We start from the raw sequence: 16,365 nt of genomic DNA, 5'->3' as shown, positions 1-16,365 counted from the left end.
CAATAAATTGACTGAGCATAATACTTGAAGGTCCATCTCTCAAATCAGTTCTATTACAGTTTTATTTGCAATAACACTAAAAGAGATCAATGATAAATAGGTTTTAAAAGCCATGGGTGGGATTGATCCTTGGTTTAAATCTAGAGTATTGTCTGCAATAGAAACCAGTACAAACAGATCAAATCTAAAAGCATTGAATATGTTTATTATGTTGGTTTAGAGTAAACACAGATGACACACATTGTTTCTGAAACTCAGAAAATTTATCAAAAGATTATGATTACAACCTATTTTAAGTCCAGAGACCGGTTTAGATGCTTTCCTGTTTAAGTGACAACATTTGCAAATATATTTAACAAAACATTAAAGCTGGATGTCAGAAATTCTGTCTTTAAGCATTGTGTAAGAGTTATGTGTGATGGTTTTTATTTGATCTGAAGCAACACTAACACTAAATAGGTACGTCCACCGGTTATCATTCAACCAACATTATTAGCAAACCTAATTTGGAGGGAATTGAGAAAAATTTACTCATGTACCAAGAGTTTTATTGTTCAAAAATCCACTGGTTCGGTAATGCACAGAGTTTGCAAATGCTAAACCCCTTTTTGAAATGTACTAAGCCCATTTAACAATTCAGAATTTGGAAGTGGAATGTTCATAGAGTCCCTTCTAAATACGTAATACATCCTTAAGGTATGTATGAAGCTTTGAAACCATACGTGGGCTGAAAAACAGTAACAGGAGGTAGTAACCCAAGGGGACATTTGTGAATCTGAAAGTAAAATGGGGTGCATTAAAAATACCTTTATTTAAAAGCCATCACAGACACAGTAGTGTGCTGACTCCACAAGCAACCACTTTTACCAAATGGATTATTAATACATGAACCTCAGTATTTCCTATATATTGCTGAAATGTAGTCTAATATTTTTGTCATGTGGTGTAAATATTTGTTTCTATTATTTTATTTTCCATTTCAATATTGTCATGAAATATACCTATTCTTTTTGTCAAACATATTGAAATATCTTTGTCATAATTTTTGGGGCATTCTAAAAAATGTTTTCACTCTCTAACTTAAAGCTTCCTAAGAAAAATACTGACGCGCAGTCCTGGTTTCTCCTAGATCATTTAGCTTTCTCACTAAACCAAGCACAATATTGATTTGAGAGAGGTGGTTATTGAAGTCATACGCACTGGGGTTAGCTTACAAAAGTCAAATATAGAACTTCCTTTATCTTTAGAAATAATACTTGCAAAAGTTTATGTCCAATAATTTCAGATAATTTACTGATAAAGATATCAGATAAAGATCCCCTAATTTCTTATACCTTGTGCTATCAAAAATCTGCTAGAATTAACAGACTTCTCTTCTAAATAAATCCAGGTATGAGAAGGTATTAAATGCATTTATCACTTTTCTGTTATTTTAACACATTTTCTCAGTGCAAAGAGTATTTTTCCTACATTGATCACAACATTTCAAGCAATGGCCTGTGCTTAAACGTACAATGAAGGGGTAAAAATGTATTTCTACCACAATCAAGAAACCCTTGGGTCTATGAGGATTATTGTTGCAAATGAAGACCTAGCTAAGATTAAATATCCCTTTAAAGGGAAGATTTCCCTCACCCACCATAGTTGGCATGCTTCCTCATTCGGAATCTTCTCCCACCATTATACCTAGTTACAGTACAGGGTACAGCCCCCTCACTGAGAGGGAGGAGTTCAGGCATGTTTTGTTATAGAGAATGGTATACGAAATACCACAGAAATGAGCTCAGGGTAGTGGGGGGCAGCAGAGTGAAAGTTAATAAGAGGTCAACATGTTTCAGCCTATTAACCCTCCAAAGAGGTGTTTGCTGCTTTCTTCAGGACCTAATCAAAAGTGCTGCTGTTCATTGTACTCAAATAATAACAATCATTGGCATAGCCAATAGGTCTCGCCTTTGGGACTTATAAGTGTTTAGCCATGCAGATCCAGTAACAATGTGAAATAATTTCTCTTAAAAAGAAGACTATAAAATAACTAAGCTAGACGTGACTTTATAACTGGTTAATCAAATGTTTCTGGAGGTTTAGTATATATAAAGAACTCCTTTTATCTATGGCGTGTCATATAAAATTGATACTCTAAATTTTGGTAAGAGTACACAATGTCAAAAAATTCAATACTGCTTTTATATCAATTTACTTTTGAAAGCTTGAAGTGAAAGAGAATTCTAAATATCATTTGCTTATGAGTAGGCGCTAATGACTATTTCCAGATGACAATGTAGTTAACATTTTTTTGTATAAGATGTGTTAAAAGTATGGGTAGGGAAAATGGCTATTTTGGCCAAAGGCTCTCCTTTCTATATGCTTGCCAGTTTTAATTTGTAAACAGAATCACAATTTTTTATCTGGTAAACTGTAATGTTAGATGAATCTATTTTACTCTTCTGATAAGCAAGGGATGACGATGAACCGTTTTTTCGTCCCTGGCTTTAAATGGATTCAGGTTGGAACAGACAAGGTGTTAGTTGACTGCCTCAGAAAATAGTTATTTCCCGCATGCTGCTTTCATGCGACTTAAATCCCTTCAGTCGAAGAGGCGGCTGCATGCCTGCAGATATGGCCAGATCATTACTTGGCTGGTTCAGTTCACCAGTGGGACTAGAATAGAAGCTGTTAAGGGCAGGGGCTTAGCTTCCTATTGGTGCAGCAGGTGCAGTGGCACCAGGCCCCAGGCGCGTTAAAGGCCCACTGAACCCTGATAACTGCTGTTTGTCACAGTTCAAACAAAGGCCTGAGGGGCCCACAGAACAATGATTATTGATGTTTTCCACAGTCCAAACAGAGGGCAGGGGTCACATTTCCTTTCTTGCCTTACGGCCCAGGGCACACTGGCTAGAACACTGGTTAAGGATGCATTGGGGAAGAGGTGGGGAGACAGGTGGATATTTAAACAGCTCGACAATGACTTCATGCCTGGGTATTAAAATATTCATTGCAATTAAAGACTGAAGCAGGAATAGATCTCATGATATAGGGAGGCCTACTTACAAATGCAGCTCGATAAGCGGCTGCCTTTTAACATCTCACTTATCATCTCTCCTAATTTACAGTTTTATTTTAGATGCAGACTTAAATCGTGACCTTTGAATATGTTTATCTATCTTTAGGTTCCAAATGGCCCATCTTTTCCATATGCGAGTATCAGACAGGTCAGGAACACCCAATGGCGTTGAACTTGATAAAGCCACATTAATCACTGGTCTTGAAATGCAAATGGCAGCATTAAGCACGCAGAGGTGTAATCTACGTAATCTCATTATGTTCAGGGTACGGGAGGGTGTTTAGGGCGTAAAGACTTTGACAAAAACATTGCTGCCACCGTAGAAATTCAATCTTCCTTGTCCTACCTTAGTATACAAGTAGTACCACATACTTTGTATACCTGAATTAAATAGGCACACAAAATAGTACCGTATTTAAAGGCCCAGTTCAGAATTACAGGGAAGGTGCACTGTCCCAGACTACACAACGGTTCAGTCTTCAGCGGGTGCTGTCATGTCACACAGGGGGAGTACACCAGATTATGCTAGGCACTAGTAACTTCATCTAGCCACTTCAGCCACCATCTTGGGCAGGGGAAGGCTGGCGGTATAGATCATCGTTCCTCCTGCCCTCCCAGGATATTTAAGGTGTGGCGATCTTCCCCCCCCCGAGGTATTTGTTTGTTTCTCCTCTGAGGCGGAAGCCGGGGGAACTCTGCGCTCTCTTGTGCTCTGCCAAACATGCTGACATCGTGGTTGTTATTGATGTAATAATAACAAACTTTTTTAAAACTTGTAATATATTTTAATTGCTAGCTTTTAACCACTAGCCCCCACCTTGGTGCGAGATTAACATCGCCCGCGGCTGATTTCCACCGCATTACACAGCGCCGCCGTTACTAGGCGCTAGTAACTTCATCTAGACACTTCAGCCGCCATCTTGGGCAGGGGAAGGCTGGCGGTATAGATCATCGTTCCTCCCACCCTCCCCCCACCCTCCCAACCATGGCTATAAACAACAGACCGCCCGTCCGCGCCGGCGGCGCGCCGGCGGCGCGCCAATGGCAAGCCCGTCTGCGCCCGTCCACGCCTGGACGGGGCCGAGGGCCACTACCCCTGGTCTTCACCCTCTGCCCCCACGAGGCTTTTACACAGTGAATCAGCTCCTACAATGGCGCCCCCCCTACCATCAGTCCTGCCTCACACTTGATCCACTGTTACTTGCTGGAAATTCTGATCAACTTTGTTCATGTTGTAAAATCTCTATACCACTCACTTTGAAACCCTCTCCCTGTAACAAGGATAAATCTTTGAAATCCTATACGATTGCCCTCACTAATGTCCGCTCGCTCGGCAAACACCGACAGGACATATTTGATCTGATAGAGGATAAAAACCTAGATCTGCTATTCATGACTGAAACCTGGATGGACAACTCGTCCGACCCAGATTTAGTGATTGCAGTTCCCAAAGGCTTTTCTACCTACAGATTGGATAGACAGCGTAAAAAAGGTGGTGGAATTGCAATCATCGCACACGATGCATTCACGGTAAGAACCAACATGATCTCGCTACCCTCCTGTGAAGCCCTACAATTCTCTATCAAGCTGACCCCATCTTATAATTTTAAAGGGATTCTCCTTTATCGACCACCGGGGTCTAGGATTGAATTTATCTCCGACTTCAGGTCCATTCTGGAAGTGTCAGCCCTTGACAGCTCTCTCACTGTCCTAGGCGACTTTAACTTTCATTTTGACAAACCCGAAGACTCAGATACTGCCGCTTTCTTAGCTGACATGTCCACCTTTGGTCTCCCACTGCTGGTTAAGTCACCCACTCATGATGGGGGCCATATACTGGATGGCATCTTCACTAATTTAGCGGGCTTACAAGTTACCCAAATCCTTCCCCTCAACTGGTCAGATCACCATGCCATCTTGGCATCACTGGCTATTCACGACTCCGGTGCCTCTATGTCACGCCCTAATACTCGTCAGCCGTACCTGGCGTGGGGTGACATTGATAGCTCCAGCTTGGAAACACTCTTGACCAACTCCACTCCTCTCCTATCAGCCGACCCTAATACTGCCACTACACAATTCTACGAGTGGGTGGGCTCTGCGACCACCGACCTGGTCCAGGTCAAACAACAATCTCGCAACAGATCTGCCCCGTCGGCCACTTGGTATTCGGAGGCATTACGAATTCAGAAACAACAGTGTAGGAACAAAGAGAGGCACTGGCGAAAAGATTACTCCGAAGAGGCCAAAACCAAGTATAAAGAAATGGTGGCTAAATACAAAACTCTAATTAGTGAGGCTAAGAAAAAGTATTACTGTAAGAGAATTTAATCAGCAAAAAACTCTAATAAAGCACTGTATGATACCACCAAGAAGCTAGCAGGATACTCACCCAATCTGACTCCACCCCCCTCCCAATCGCTCTGTGACGCTTTAGCCAATTTCTCCTTTAGTAAAGTCAGTGACATCTACCTGGCCTTCGCCAACAATGCTAATACCTTTACTAAATCACCCGCCTCCCACACCGGCCCCATTTTTTCTCAGTTTGCAGATGTCTCCAGCTCTCAGATTAAGAACATCTTATCTTCCATCAAATCGGGCTCTGCATTAGACCCATGCCCTCTAAAAGTTTTACTCCCGGCTATTGAAGTGGTTCTCCCTGCCATCACAGCAATCTGTAACTCTACGTTTAGTACAGGCATTTATCCAGACGTCCTAAAAAAGACCCTCATCAAACCGCTGCTTAAGAAACCAAATCTCGACATGGAAGAACTAAAAAGTTACCGTCCAATCGCTAGCCTCTCAGCCTTGGCGAAAATAGCCGAAAAAGCACTGAACCTTCAACTATCAGCCTTTATTGAGGAACATCACCTACTTGATGAATCTCAGTTTGGCTTTCGCCAATACCATGGAACGGATACGGTCTTGATTAAAGCCGCGGACAATATTAGATCCATCCGTGACGCTGGAGGAACAGCAGTCTTAATACTGCTTGACTTATCGGCGGCTTTCGACACGGTCGATCACACCATTTTGATCGACCGTGTCGAAAACATGGGTGTCCAACAAAATGCCAAGAAACTCCTGGCATCCTTTCTGGCGGATAGGACCCAGGTGGTCACTATGGGATCTTTTCACTCATCCACCTTGTCACTGCCATGTGGAGTCCTTCAAGGCTCATCCCTTAGTCCGACACTATTTAACATTTATGTGTCGGACCTTGCCAACGTCATTCAAGCTCATGGGATGAGCCTTACCTCCTATGCAGACGACACTCAGCTGGTTCTCGCCATCAGGAACGATGGCCATAAAATAGCAAATGACTTCAATCGGGGCATGCTGGCCATAGGGAATTGGATGGCCTCCAATTGTCTGAAATTAAATTCCGACAAGTCGGAAGGAGTCATATTCGGACACCTGACCCCGGAATGGTCCTCCCTTTGGTGGCCGCTGTCACTGGGTCCCCCCCTGAACCGGTTAGTAAGGTGAGGAATTTGGGAGTTATGTTCGACGACCGCCTTACTTTCCTCCCTCACGCCAATCAGATTACCTCCTCCGCCTTTCATAAACTGCGACTTTCTGTTCTGCCATTCCTTCCTGAGACAGCGGGCAAAACCTTGGTTACCTCCCTGGTATTGTCTACACTAGATTATTGCAACGCACTGTTTCTAAACGCCCAAGAAAGAGTACTAAACAAAATGCTAATTATCCAAAATGCAGCCGCTAGGCTTCTGGGAAGAATCCCTAAACACCAATCTGCGTCAGAAACCATCAGAAATTTACACTGGCTTCCCATTAGAAACAGAATACAATTCGAAACTCTCTGCATAGTTTATAAGGCCCTGCTCAACCTGGGACCAGCGTTTCTCACTCAAAATCTTACTCCTTACTGTCCCCCCAGATCATTACGCTCCTCTAGTCTACCTGATCTTGTGGTACCTCGTACCAAATCTGTTTCATGGGGAGACAGAAGATTTCTTGTGTCAGCGCCCAAACTATGGAACACCCTGCCGCACTCGATTAAAACAAGCCCCTCACTCTGGTCTTTCCGTTAAGAACTCAAGACCTGGCTTTTTAATCAGTAAACTCAGTCTCCCCCTCTTTGGTTAAATACTGCAGATATCTTAGCGCCGAGATGTCCTCGGGCCTTCGTTCTCGCTCTATAAATGCTGTTAATAAATAAATAAATAAATAAATAAAATGCTGGAAAAAGCATATGGTGCCCCAACGTAGGGGCAGTTGTAAACCACCAGTCTGCTTACAAAGTAGCTTCTGGCAGGTATTAAACAAGGTGGCACGTTTTCCCTGCAGGTGGTTGGGGTCTGTCACCATCCTGTCAGGTGGGGGTATACAATCAGTGCGCCTCCTAACTGCTTGTTTGCCCTTTTGCCCGTGTCAATAATACAGTGCAGTCGCAAGACATAAGGTTTTCCCACATTTGAATGTGGCCATGCCCAATACAAAGGAAAGCATGCCCGCTGAGAATCTCTCCTACGTGATCCACACTACATAAAGGGCTATGGAAGTGTCTGCAGCCTCTTCTGTAGAACAAAAACCAAAATGACCATGGGACACAGAAAGAGGGTGCACCCCGATGCTTCATTATGTACGAGGACCTTTGGCGTTCGTCTGTACTAAGCTAGTGACAGAGTTAGTGGAGTGTTTTTTGCCCTCTATGTCACTCTACTTCTAAGCACCTAATCAGACCCCCCAGGATATAGCAGCATGGATTCGCAAATTTAGCGGCACAAATATGGAAATTTAGCGGCACAAATATTGAAATTTAGCGGCATTTTTGCTGCACTTTATTTTACTCATAATCATTCATTTTCAGCCTTAAATCAATGGAAACTGTTTTAGCAGAGTATTCCACTTTGAATCGGCAACCTGGAATATGGAATAGAGGAAGCAGCCCACAGGTGAAGGCTGTTATCCCTTGGAAATGCAATTCTCCATTTGCTTTAGCATAGCCTGGGATTTCTTCAGGCAGCGCAGCCTTTGAGACGGCTGCTGGCCCAAACGCTGCTCAGATAAAAGCCTTCTTGAGACTGGCACTTTTTATTCTCAATCACTGCCTGCACATACAAAGCAATGGGCACGTCTGCAATGAGGGTGAAAATTTTCCTACTAGGGTGACATTACAATCTCTAAAAAACACTGGAGGAAAATGCAAGATGTGCGGAAGGGGGCCGCACATCAGTAGGGGCTGAGGGGGCCCCCTCAAGGATGGGTAAGCCTGGGGCCCCCTCCAAGCACAGCGTGGGCTGCGGGGGCCTTTGTTATGCCCCTGATCTGCTCTCCCCTCTCACTTTATTAGGCTTTTCGTACCCCTTTCATTCACTCTGTGCTCCCTTTCCCTCATCCTGGGTGAGTTGAGGGGTTTTCAGTGTAAGGCGCCGTCATTCCACCTTTGTTCTGCGCCCTGCGGGTTATCCTGCTTTTCATTCAAAGAGGGGCAGGGCGAAATTCACAGGTAAGGGCTCCCTAATTACCTGTCTAATCGCTGCTATCCTCATGCAGATGCAGCGTTTAGGCCCAGAGAGACGGACCAGCCGGCAGATATTGATCAAAATCCCCTGGGCCTCCTTGGCCCCTGGGCCTCCAAACTCTGTAGCTTTTGAAAGCGTGAGGCCCCCTGGCTGCGAGCCGGCGCGGGGGCCCTGGCACTGTTGTCATGTGGGCACGTGTCTGGCACACAATCTGTCGCTGGTGTGGCATCAGTGTAGTTTTGGTTGAGGGGTCTCTCCCATGAGGTTACCAGCTTTCCATCACCGAGTGGAGTCTAGTGCACCTGCACCATTAGTCGTATGAGTGGCTGTGTCCCTGTGTCAGATGAAGCCCATCTTCAATGAGCCATGGGTGCACGCGAGTGTGAGTGCTCGACTCGTATTCATCTGTGGGGCAGCAAGGAATCACTAACGATTCTTCTAGAACGGCAGGCATGCCTGTTGCCTGTCTGTTGCGTATGTGTGCAAGACAACCGGTGGTAGCAAGTGCTAGGCATATCTGGGCATGTGGGATGTGTGTCCTTACAGGGCACTTTGTGCATTGAGGTGGACGAGGGGCCTGAACAGGTAAGGAGTGTGTGTAAAATGCCCCTCCCCACACGCACACACACGTCTCAGAATCTCCCACATATGCCAATGGCTCAGCCTGGCCCGGGGCGCTGGGCCTGCCGACTCCAAGGCCAGGCCGTCAGGGAGAGGGCCTCAGAGATGTCACATCCACTTATGGGTGGAGGGAGGCAGAGTAAAAGCAGTTAGCATAGCGCCGGCCCTGACGGGATTAACATCTCTTCTGCGGCTCGCGCACACCCCTCTGCTGCACGGGTCCCGGTTTCGCGGCACTTTAAAAAAAAATCTCGGCACTTTAACAAAAGTGCCGATTTCGCGGCAAACCGCGAAATCGCAAAATCGCGATATCCTGGCGGGTCTGCCTAATACAGCTTGTACAGTGGTTACGGTCATCTGTTCACCTACATTATGCTTAATATAAATAGTGCACAATTTCGGCGTTTGTGTCTGCCTACAACATGGACCTGATACAAATAGCAGTACCTACAAGTTGGATGGGACAATTCAACAAGAGTCTAGGATACTCCAGCACAGATGACTTTGCATCAACATTACGGGGCATCAGTCTTGATGGCAAGCCAACTTTGTATACATTATTATCAGAGACTATACTTGCCTCTTGGATACAACTTTACAACAGAATTTTATGAATTTTCGTACAGTTGTATTTATATAATAAAACAACCTACCCACAATAATTGATCTATCTATTTATCTTTTTGGGTTCTGGAGTAGCATGCTACTCGCTGAAAAGCACTTCAACACTCTCAAAAACATTTTATATTTCCCTACACTAATTCACCACTAATCATTTTTGGATTCTGGAGTAGCGTGCTACTCACCGAAAAAGCGCTTCAAATTGACCCTAACGCACTCCGCTGCTCGCAGAACTCTGCGTTGAGCGGTTGAGTTTTTTTGACACTTTGCGGAGTTCTTCATTGCGGAACACCGCCTAGGCCTAATCTTATCATGAAAATGTAGATTTCAGTCATATGTTAAGAAACAAGTGTGAGTAGAAACCTTTTGGGTGGAGAAAATTAAATACATTAATATTGTGAATTTTTTGTTAATTAGTTGATGTTTGCAAGTATGAACACTTCTCTGTGTCAAGTAATGACCTTGAGAGTTTTGTAACTTTCAGATACTCAAATTGTGCATTTTGTTGCAATTAAAACATTTTCAAGGCCTGAAATTTCTTTGGAGGTTGCATGCGGGCAGCCTAAGTTATCCTGCAAGAATTTCTTGCTGAATCCTATTGCAACTACAATATGTGCTCTCTCATGTAAAGTCAGGTTATTAGAAGCTTTTCTGCAACTCAAGATACGCCTTACTTTTCACCTGGTGTGGGTGCATTTCTCATGTTAAGTGAGATCTCCTTTCTGAGTATAACGTTTCTGGCTTTCCCCTCCTGTATAAGGCTTTAGTCCAGTGTGAATTCTCTCATGTGAAATGACATTGTATTCGTGAATACACCTTATCTGACATTCCGAACACACATAAGGCTTTTTTCTCCCTTGTGAGTTTACTCAGGTCAAGTGAGAAGTAATTTGTGACCAAAACTTTGCTTGCATTTCGAGCACTCATAAAATTTTTCCCCAGAGTGGGATCTCTCATGAAGCATAACTCTGTCTTTCAGATTCAAGCTTTTATGGCATAAGGATTTTCTCCAGTTTGGAGTTTCTCATGGTGAGATAGCGTTTTTCTCTGCAGCTTTTCTGGCATTCAGAGCACTCATAAGGTTTTTCAACAGTATGGAGTTGATTATGGTTAGTGAGGCTGTGCCTATCAAAAAATAGGAATTTCTAGCATTCACAGCATTGGTAATATTTTTTCCCTGTGTGCGTCTGATCATGTGGAGTGAGATTGCATTTAAAATTGATGCTTTTCTGGCACTTGGAGCACTGAAGTATTTTTGATGGTGTGTTTTCTTATGGTGCATGTAACCATCACTACCTCTGAATCTTTTCTGACATTTAGAGCACTGATAATGTTTTACCCCCAGTGTGGATTCTCACATGTGCAGTGTGATCAGATTTACGGCTGAAACATTTTTGGCATTCGGAGCACTGATAAGGTTTTTCACCAGTGTGGGTTCTTATATGGTGAGTGAGATTGATTTTTTCACTGAAACATTTGTGGCATTCAATGCACTGATAAGGTTTTTCCCCAGTGTGGGTTCTTGTATGCCGAGTGAGTATTCTTTTTTCACTGAAACATTTGTGGCATTCAATGCACTGATAAGGTTTTTCCCCAGTGTGGGTTCTTGTATGTGTAGTGAGTATTCTTTTTTCACTGAAACATTTCTGGCATTCAATGCACTGATAAGGTTTTTCCCCAGTGTGGATTCTTATGTGCTGTGTGAGACTACTTTTTATACTGAAAAATTTCTGGCATTCAGAGCACTGATAAGGATGTTCCACAGAATGGGTCATTGCATGTTGAGCAAGACTTTGTTGGTTACAAAACCTTTCCTGGCTTTCAGAGCACTAATAAGGTTTTTCCCCAGTGTGGGTCTGTATATGCTGGGTGAGACCGAGTTTGTTTTTGAAACATTTCTGGCATTCAGAGCACTGATAAGGATTTTCCCCAGTGTGGATTCTTATGTGCTTTGTGAGACTACTTTTTAAACTGAAACATTTCTGGCATTCAGAGCACTGATAAGGTTTTTCCCCAGTGTGGGTTAATACATGTTGAGAAAGACTTTGTTTTTTACAAAACCTTTTCTGGCATTCAGAGCACTGATATGGTTTTTCCCCAGTGTGGATTCTTGTATGTTCAGTGAGTCTGATTTTTACACGGAAACATTTCTGGCATTCAGAGCACTGAAAAGGTTTCTCCCCAGTGTGGGTTCTTATATGATGAGTGAGACTGTTTTTGTCAATGAAACATTTCTGGCATTCCGGGCACTGATAAGGTTTCTCTCCAGTGTGGGTTCTTCTATGCAGAGTGAGCTGTGTTTGGCTAATGAAACATTTCTGGCAATCCGTGCAATGATAAGGTTTTTCCCCAGTGTGGGTTCTTATATGATGAATGAGATTGTTTTTTGTACTGAAACATTTGTGGCATTCAGAGCACTGGTAAAGTTTTTCCCCAGTGTGGGTTAATACATGTTGAGAAAGACTTTGTTTTTTACAAAACCTTTTCTGGCATTCAGAGCACTGATAAGGTTTTTCCCCAGTGTGGGTCCTTGTATGTACAGTAAGGTCTCTTTTTTCACTGAAATATTTCTGGCATTCAGAGCACTGGTAAGGTTTTTCCACTGAGTGGGTTAATAGATGTCGATTTAGACTCCCTTTGAAACTAAACCTTTTCTGGCATTCAGAGCACTGATAAGGTTTTTTGCCAGAGTGGGTTAATACATGTTGAGAAAGACTTTGTTTTTTACAAAACCTTTTCTGGCATTCAGAGCACTGATAAGGTTTTTCCCCAGTGTGGGTCCTTGTATGTACAGTAAGGTCTCTTTTTTCACTGAAATATTTCTGGCATTCAGAGCACTGGTAAGGTTTTTCCACAGAATGGGTTAATAGATGTTGATTTAGACTCTCTTTGAAACTAAACCTTTTCTGGCATTCAGAGCACTGGTAAGGTTTTTTGCCAGAGTGGGTTATTACATGTCGAGAAAGACTTTGTTTGTTATAAAACCTTTCCTGGCATTCAGAGCACTGGTAAAGTTTTTCCCCAGTGTGGTTTAATACATGTTGAGAAAGACTTTGTTTTTTACAAAACCTTTTCTGGCATTCAGAGCACTGATAAGGTTTTTCCCCAGTGTGGGTCCTTGTATGTACAGTAAGGTCTCTTTTTTCACTGAAATATTTCTGGCATTCAGAGCACTGGTAAGGTTTTTCCACAGAGTGGGTTAATAGGTGTCGATTTAGACTCCCTTTGAAACTAAACATTTTCTGGCATTCAGAGCACTGGTAAGGTTTTTTGCCAGAGTGGGTTATTACATGTCGAGAAAGACTTTGTTTTTTACAAAACCTTTCCTGGCATTCAGAGCACTGATAAGGTTTGTCCCCAGTGTGGACTCTTATATGTTCAGTGAGATAAGAATTACTGCTGAAACTTTTTTGGCATTCAGAACACTGATAAGGGTTTTCCACAGAGTGGGTTAATGCATGTCGATAAAGTTGCGGTTTGAAACTAAACCTTTTCTGGCATTCAGAGCACTGATAAGGGTTTTCCCCAGAGTGGATTCTTGTATGTTCAGTGAGTCTGATTTTTACACGGAAACATTTCTGGCATTCAGAGCACTGAAAAGGTTTCTCCCCAGTGTGGGTTCTTATATGATGAGTGAGACTGTTTTTGGCAATGAAAAATTTCTGGCATTCCGGGCACTGATAAGGTTTCTCTCCAGTGTGGGTTCTTCTATGCAGAGTGAGCTGTGTTTGGCTAATGAAACATTTCTGGCAATCCGTGCAATGATAAGGTTTTTCCCCAGTGTGGGTTCTTATATGATGAATGAGATTGTTTTTTGTACTGAAACATTTGTGGCATTCAGAGCACTGGTAAAGTTTTTCCCCAGTGTGGGTTAATACATGTTGAGAAAGACTTTGTTTTTTACAAAACCTTTTCTGGCATTCAGAGCACTGATAAGGTTTTTCCCCAGTGTGGGTCCTTGTATGTACAGTAAGGTCTCTTTTTTCACTGAAATATTTCTGGCATTCAGAGCACTGGTAAGGTTTTTCCACAGAGTGGGTTAATAGATGTCGATTTAGACTCCCTTTGAAACTAAACCTTTTCTGGCATTCAGAGCACTGGTAAGGTTTTTTGCCAGAGTGGGTTAATACATGTTGAGAAAGACTTTGTTTTTTACAAAACCTTTTCTGGCATTCAGAGCACTGATAAGGTTTTTCCCCAGTGTGGGTCCTTGTATGTACAGTAAGGTCTCTTTTTTCACTGAAATATTTCTGGCATTCAGAGCACTGGTAAGGTTTTTCCACAGAATGGGTTAATAGATGTCGATTAAGACTCTCTTTGAAACTAAACCTTTTCTGGCATTCAGAGCACTGGTAAGGTTTTTTGCCAGAGTGGGTTATTACATGTCGAGAAAGACTTTGTTTGTTATAAAACCTTTCCTGGCATTCAGAGCACTGGTAAAGTTTTTCCCCAGTGTGGGTTAATACATGTTGAGAAAGACTTTGTTTTTTACAAAACCTTTTCTGGCATTCAGAGCACTGATAAGGTTTTTCCCCAGTGTGGGTCCTTGTATGTACAGTAAGGTCTCTTTTTTCACTGAAATATTTCTGGCATTCAGAGCACTGGTAAGGTTTTTCCACAGAGTGGGTTAATAGATGTCGATTTAGACTCCCTTTGAAACTAAACATTTTCTGGCATTCAGAGCACTGATAAGGGTTTTCCCCAGTGTGGATTCGTATGTGATGTGTGAGCCTACTTTTTAAACTGAAACATTTCTGGCATTCAGAGCACTGGTAAGGTTTTTCCCCAGTGTGGATTCTCATATGCTCAGTGAGATAAGATTTATCTCTAAAACTTTTTGGGCATTCAGAGCACTGAGAGAGGTTTTTCCCAGTGTGCATTCTCTCAAATTCAGTGAGATGTGATTTATGGCTGAATCTCACATGTCGATACAGACTCGCTTTTAAGCTAAACCTTTTCTGGCATTCAGAGCACTGATAAGGTTTTTCCCCAGTGTGGATTCTCATATGCTCAGTGAGATAAGATTTACTGCTGAAACTTTTTTGGCATTCAGAGCACTGAGAGAGGATTTTCCCAGTGTGCATTCTCTCAAATTCAGTGAGATGAGATTTATGGCTTAATCTTTTTTCGCTCAGGTAACTTTTTCCCCAACTTGGGTTATTTTGCTTTGATTAAGGCGGGTTTGAACACTGAATTTGTTCTGACAGTCCGTGTTTTTATAAGGTGTATTCCTAGAGTTAATATCTCTACATTTAGTTTTCTCTTGCTTATATGCCACGGTAAGAGTGAACCCGATTTTAGAGTCGGGCTTGTTTAGATAATGTTCAGCATTTATCTCTAAAAGATATTGTGTGTAATCTTCTTAACACTTGCATTGAGCAAAATATGTCTGGATGCAGCCCTGTAACACCTGTCGAAATGTTTGTAGCAGATAATAGTCTTTTGGTTATAGCCTCTCCGGCAGCAACTTATTTTGTGACTGAAGTTTTTCTCAAATCTATTTGTATAGGTTCTTAGCAATGCAGTGATAAGGAGTTAGTCTGATATTTAATGATTAAACTGAGAAGTACCTTTTTGCACTGGCGCAATGGCAGTAACTGAGAACATTAGAACATGCACAGTACTATTGTGGCTCATCAGTCAAAGAACATCAGTTCCTTTTACCCGTTTTGTGTTTGGTGTAAGGTTAAGGATTGTAGTTCTGAAGACGAGGATTTATTTACATTAGCTATAGCGCAACGGTGCTCATTTAATCCATTTTGATATTTAACAGTTTTACATATCATTCCTGCACAACAGATAATGTTGAGGCGATTTACATAGAATTACAGAACAGTACACAATAAAAAGGAAACAATCTGAGATGGTCATGAACAACACAATAAAGTGGTGAATTTTTAAGGTTTTCGCCAGAGTGAGCAGAGTGGGACGAGGTGTTCTAGCCCGAGGAAGATAGTCTCAAACTTGCATAACTGGTTAAAAACGGTTGTTGAACAAAGGTGATTTTCCAATCTTTTGGTTGTTAGCGTGTCAGCTTCGGAGTCTTATATCAGTGTCTTTTCTTTGATAGTTTGCAGAAGAAACCTTTTGTTATATCTTTCTTTTATGCAGTGTGTGCTTCCTCTCTGGAATTACATGATGCTTTAGATCATGCGTGCTTTAGATGAACGTTATTCTGTCATGCTGAGACAATTTGTCTTTCTGATAATATTTCAGATGAGGATGTTGTGATTGGTCTTTCTGGCACTATTTCTGATGCTGTGTGGACAGATATGACTTTGCTCTGGGTTAACGAAATGCAAAATTAGAGACTTCACTTACAGGTATAGTACTTTCCTCAGCTCCTACTTCCTCGCCACACCTAGATTTTGGAAATTGTTTAAACTTAGAATGCTGGATGTCCTTCGGTTTTTCAAAATAATCCTTCTTATGGCACTAACATTCAGTTGGCTGGTGCTAAATCTTGCTTTCTTCGTCCGTAATTTCAATCACCTATAGTATTAAAATTAAATAGTTAATACATGTAAATATCCCCAAAAATAATTTACAAGCCATATCAATGCAGAATTGCAA

The 16,365-nt window shown here is 42.2% G+C and overlaps 1 long non-coding RNA gene across 2 annotated transcripts in view; it reads right to left on the bottom strand.

Moving 5' to 3' along the window:
* Positions 1–16,365, bottom strand: part of LOC144805407 (uncharacterized) — a 288,842-nt gene that overhangs the window by 199,986 nt on the left and 72,491 nt on the right. The window contains exon 5 of one of the 2 annotated variants that reach the window (XR_013605510.1): positions 15,607–16,284. The exons of the other annotated variant lie outside the window; for it this stretch is intronic. This is a non-coding gene — a long non-coding RNA (uncharacterized LOC144805407). Of the gene's footprint in view, positions 1–15,606; positions 16,285–16,365 lie in introns of those variants that run through there. 2 annotated transcript variants of the gene reach the window in all.

The sequence above is a fragment of the Lissotriton helveticus genome, assembly GCF_964261635.1.
Source record: "Lissotriton helveticus chromosome 1_1 unlocalized genomic scaffold, aLisHel1.1 SUPER_1_unloc_1, whole genome shotgun sequence".
NCBI classification, from domain to species: Eukaryota; Metazoa; Chordata; class Amphibia; order Caudata; family Salamandridae; genus Lissotriton; species Lissotriton helveticus.
The sequence above is the reverse complement of the archived record's forward strand: the minus strand, read 5'-3'. Positions and strand labels throughout refer to the sequence as shown.